We start from the raw sequence: 5,805 nt of genomic DNA, 5'->3' as shown, positions 1-5,805 counted from the left end.
CGGCGGGAGCCCCACTGCCGGCGCCTCTGCGGGCGGGGGGCGGCGTGGCGGGGGCGGCGGGCCGCGCTGCGTGTCCCGGTGCTGACGGCGGGCCTGGCTCACCAGAGGGAGCTGGCAGCTGCCACAGACACGCAGGATACGATTTTGGGGGATCCCGTGTCGGGAAGGCTGTGTGGAGGACAGGGAGGGAGCCCCGCGGGGGGAACGGGGTGCAGAGGCCTCGCATCGCCTTGTGGGCCCCTGTCTAGGAAAGCGTACCTGCCCTTGCTCTTACAGGTTCTAGTTTTATTTTGTAAAGAGTTTCATTGTATGTCACCTAGGACTGTGCCTAAATTTATATCAGCGTTTTGTATTTCTTTTAAACTCATTAATTTTGGGTAAGTTACGCCGTTTTACAGACAAAATTGAACAACCGTAACCCTGAACAGTAAAAAAAATATATCTGGGAAATTCTGCCTCTGTTGCTCTTAGCTGCCCTGTTGTCGGGTGGGAGAATCTGTCCTGTTCTGTTGACTGGGACTTCACTTAGGCAGTGTTTAAAACATCTAGGTCTTGATCTCAGGGAGAACATCCATTAAGTTTTTGATGTTGAATTAATCGTTTTGATTAAATTTTCCCTTTGTATCAGCTTGTCAGCTACATCCAAAAAGTCTTGTGAGAAGGTGGATTCCCTCTGTTTGCCATGCTGCTTGCTGTCTGTGTGCCAGGTGTATTGTGCTGGTCCTGAAGTACATACATGTCATCTGGAAATGGCTAGATTGGCAGGCTAATGCACTTAAATTTTATTATCCGTGCTGCAGACAGCAACAACAGCTTCCACAGTAACTTGCCCACCTAGGTTGCCTGGTGCAGGTGATGGTGATCAGTGGAAAGAGACCATTTTTGGTGCTGATGAAGTGGTTCATTCTCCACAGCCTGTTTGGTTTCTGGCTGCCCTGCCAACTTGGGTGTTAGCTACCCTGAAGGTGTTTGTCTTGTGGATGTGCCAAGCTGAATCCACTAACACCTGTTAGGCAGACCCTTAAACTGACATAGAGGTATAGCCATTTTCACTTTTCCTTGCTTTAGATGGGTGTCATGAGCCATGGAGAGGTTGAGATGCTTGTCACTGGCCTTGTTTCCCACCTTTCTGTGCTCCCTTCGTACTCTGAGAAGCTGAAAGGCTGCTCTTAAACTGCAAGAGGGTCTGTCTATGGAGGGAAACTGCAGCAGCAGCAGCAAGGGCCCAGCTTGCACAGCCTGTGGGCTGCAACCCTTCTGTGAGTATCCAGTTCAAAATTCAGGCTGTTTGTGTTTCCTGGTGGTGTGGTGTGTTGACAGCTTGGAAGTAGGTTTCTGGTGTTTGCAGGGAGAGAATGTCAAGCTTTGTTCCCTGATGTTACTGTCTATAACTTGCTATTTTTTCAGCTTTCAAGCTGGTAAAAGCAATCTGTAGAATATCAGCAGAGCAAACAAAGTAGGGAGCTGGATGTGATCAAAGTGGATTTGGATGTTAGAGCATGCCTTTGTTTCTACAATACCTTGTTCTACTTCCCCTTTATCTCTGTGTTTATTGGATGCTCCAGGTGAGTGAGGAAGCAGTGAATGTGGGAAGGAGAACTGTTTCTTCAGCCAGGGCTGAATCCTTCCCTTGCTCAATAGCATCACCTGTGTACACAGCACTTTCCCACTGATGGCCCTGGGGCTATGCCTGCTGCCTTGCAGCACTACCTTTCCCTTTTTGTAACAGGGTTGCCCAGGACAGAGTGTTTGGTGCTTATAGCTTTAATAAATACAAACTAGGTGAAAAAGCATGGAGCCTCAGCGCGAGTTAGCAGTGTTTGCAGTGTTCAGTGCAGTTGCTGCATTTGACTTCACTCCCCTGTTGCAGTGACAGCTTGGCAAGAGCTAACGATGCATCAGCTGCTGCTGCCTTCAGCTCCTTCACCACGGCTTCTGGTTGCAATAAAGCAAAGCAACTAGTCAGAATCTGAGACAATTTCTAGCTAAAACCTGGCTCACTAATCCATGTGGTTAAAATAATCTTATAACAATACTTACAACACATAATTTGCTTTCTTTGAAGTTCTTGAGGGTTTTTCTCAAGTATTGTGCTGGATAAGTGCGGTGTTGTGTTCAACTACTGCTGGTTTTAAAAGGTGTTTTACTTTTACTTGTTATGTTACTGCACCTGAATTTCACATCATTAATACTACAAATGTACTTGTTAGTATCTGGGTCTCAGTGATAATTCTGGGATGTTTGAAACTAGATTTACAAGGCTGGAAGGGTTTTCTGGCTTTTGCCTAGAAGCAGAGCATAAAACAAATAGGAAATTAATCTTCCTGCTGGTATGCAAGACTGATACTGAGTAGGGGAATCGCTCCCAAACCCAGCGTGCTCCTTAGGTGGTTTGTGGGAAGGAAACACCCTGAGGCCTGTGTTGGTTCCTTTCATCTGGTTCATGAGGCCTTAAATTCACCACAGGGACTACTGCTAGTTTGCAGCTGGAGTGGGAAGAGGAGAGGATTTGGTGACCTTTCAGCTTGCTCAAATTACCTTTGAGCTGGTGGCTGCATCAGAAGGACTCTGAATCAGGCAGCTCTCAGAAAAGGTAAGAGAAAAGTATTTTTATTTCCATTGAGATTCCTGTTGTTTGTTTTGAATGAAAAACCCAGTTAATTTTTCTTTGACTTCCTGTAGCAGATGCCATCCAAGACTTTGGAAGCCTTACACAAACATCAATAGTCCTGTATCATGGGCACGTATTATTACTGTAAAATGTATAGTGGTATTTAATGTTACTCTATTTTGAAGGGCTTAAGCTTTCCCAGGTTGTCTCCTCCAACCGTGTGAAACCACCTATCTGCTCAAGTAAATGGGAGTTTCTCCTCTGGCTTTAAGAGAGTTAGGGTTTCACCTAGAAGGTGATTATTTTAGATGCTTTTTCTTAGTAATTTCCCTTTTAGGCTCTGATTTGTATGTGACAGTAGTTGTTTTAAAAGCCTTTCCTTTCGTCATGAGATCATGCTGGAATTTAATCACACATCTTGTGATTGCAACAAACACTCTCGGTAACTGTTCTGTATTTTCTCATCCAAAAGCTCTTGCTATGCCTTCTAGTGTACCTTTTCACAGACTCAGTGGTGAAAGCCAGTAGAAGTTTCTTACCACATAAAATGAAATATATCACTATTTTCTCAGTAAACTACTTTATTGATTATATCATTTAGAATAAAAATGTCAGTCATTAAGTTAAAATTATCAAATGCAGGAGTTACAAAATTCTTGAGCTATGCAGGCAACAGAACAAAGATTTGCTTCAGGAAAGACTGACTTACACTGAAAGCTAATGATTTAACAGAGGGGAGCTAGGAAATTTGTTACAAAACATAATTATATTATAAATATAATTTGTAATATATTACAGAAGCATATTTATACTAACTAGTAAATTTACAAACTGTTAAGCCTCTCTGCACTTTCTAGTGAGTATATAGGATTTCAGAAGCAACCTCTCATTCACATATGAACAGTTAATACACTTTGTTTATCAGACGTTGCAGAATAATTTGGGTGAAAGAAAAGGTGAATATAAGGATGAATCCAGAAGCACAGTGTCTACCTGGCTGATTATAATTATGTTTTTCTATTAATTGTTTCAAATCATCCCAAACTTCTGTAGCATTAGGTAAAGTTTGTTCAGTCTCGAAGTAAAAAAGGTAGATACTTGCAAAAGAAACAACCTTGCTAAGTTAGTGATTGCTTTGTTGGCAGTCATTGGTTGCATTAATTGCAACCATTAATTGTGTGAAGATTGCATAATATTGGCTTATTACAGCAGTTGCATCAAATGACTTCTATGACCAATACCAGAGAAAAGGGGATCTGATGCAGAGCTTTTTGAAGTAGATGAGGTTTGCAATAGTAGAATAGTTTCACCACAGAAAATAAAGACAAATAATCCAGCTGGTTAACTAAATTATACTTATGATACTTATTTGTCTGTAAAATTAGTAGCTTGTCTCAGCTGAATGCTTCACTGAGAAAAATAGGTAAAGCAGAAGTAAAATGGGCTAGACTGCTTAGTGTTTGAGCAGTAGTATCATCATTTTGTGCATGTTTTGTGCCTTCGTTTTTGTCAGAGCGCCAACAGAAAATAGTAGCCCCCAATGACTGAGTTCTACTCTTTGGTGTTACTGACTTGTGTCATTCTTTGTTGCTAAAAGTGTTACAAGATTTAAGGAGTGCAAATGCATTCCAACTTGCTCAGAGATGAGCTAGCTTACCAGCTTCTGTGCTGCTACATCTGCTTCTGTGTTGAAGAGCACAGCTTTGCTGTGTGCCTCTGCAGGTGCTTTTTCTTCTCTCCACAGGCTGCTGCTACATACTCCCACGTTGTCATCTCCATGCTTTAAGCAGTGTGGCGTTTTAAGGTCAACATCCATGGAAAAGCAGAGTACATGATGAGTGTCTGTCACTGGTAATGTTTTGTATCCTGACCCTAAATGCTACCTTCCTAGTGTTGGTCAGACAGGGCCATTGCTGCTCTTCTCAGGAGTTATTGAATAAGTGATGGCTGTTTGGATATCAGCAGCACTTCTGTGAACTTGCTAAGGACTTTCTGAAATGTCTTCTAGTATTTGTTATTCCATTTGCGTTCCTGAAGAAATCTCCCCTGGCTTTAGGACAGTCAAACATGCCAATTTTCTGACTTGGCAGTTAGGAAACTGCCAGCTCTTGTGTCTCCTGCATTATGGTGCAGCTTGGCGGCTTCTGTTCTAGCCTCTGTGTGCAAAATGCTGTGCTCAGAAAATCACACAATGTACTTTCCCATGGTACTTAGAAATCTCAGTCTCAGCCTATGGCTCCTTTCACTGCATCTCTCTTTTTTTTTTTTTTCCCCTCTTTTTCTTCAATTTTAATGTGTGTTGTTTTTAGTGTCACGTTGTATAACGCTACTTGGATATGTACATATTCTGCCCCATTTCTCAATCTTTGCTCTTATAATTCTCTATTTTCTTCCGTTTCTGCAACCCTGGAGCTGTCCTAGACCTGCATTTCCTTTTTCCTGTGACTACAAGTCCATCCTTTCTCTCCTCAATCCCATCTCCACATTGCCTGGGTGGCACCCTGGTAAGTACATCCACATCTTTATCAGCTCTTGCCTTGATTGAAGCAACTTCCAGTCATGCATCTCTCCTGTGGCTGACTGGGCGTTAGCAGAAGATAATGCTGTGAAGGCCTATGCCCAGATCTTCAAGCACTGACCTGTAGGATGCAAAAAGACTTAAGAGAGTTAGGTCATTGGAGTCTTTCACATAATTACTGTATGTTCTTTCCAGCTTTGATCATCCCATGCTTTCCTCTGCAAAGGTTGGAAAGATGTGAGCAGGGCTTCTTGCGTCCCTTTCCTTAGGAGAATATTCTGTGTGTAGTAGATCTGACTGTTAGACGTTCTTTCCTAAATTAGTCTTTTCCCTAATCTGCTATTATTGCCAGTTATATGTGCGGCATGATATTCCCCACGAAGAATCAGTTAAACCCACTCTTTTTAACAGCAGGGGAAAATCTCTTCATTACATGATGAAGAAGCCAAAAAAAGCTGTCCTCTTTCATTATGCTTGACAGAAATGCTTATGTTCAAGGGGTTATCCTCCTGAATGATCTTTAAAACCAGGAAAATCTGACCTCAATTTGTGGTTCCCATGAAGCCCTAATTAGTAATGACATCATGTTACAACTCCAAATGCTATTCAGCACTTTGTGCTGGGCGATTTTGTGCATGTGCCTGTGTGGGGTGGTGGGGTGGTTTGGGGGACTCAC

This window comes from Falco punctatus (genome assembly GCF_963210335.1).
Source record: "Falco punctatus genome assembly, chromosome: 11".
Taxonomy (NCBI): domain Eukaryota; kingdom Metazoa; phylum Chordata; class Aves; order Falconiformes; family Falconidae; genus Falco; species Falco punctatus.
Note: the sequence above shows the minus strand (reverse complement) of the source record.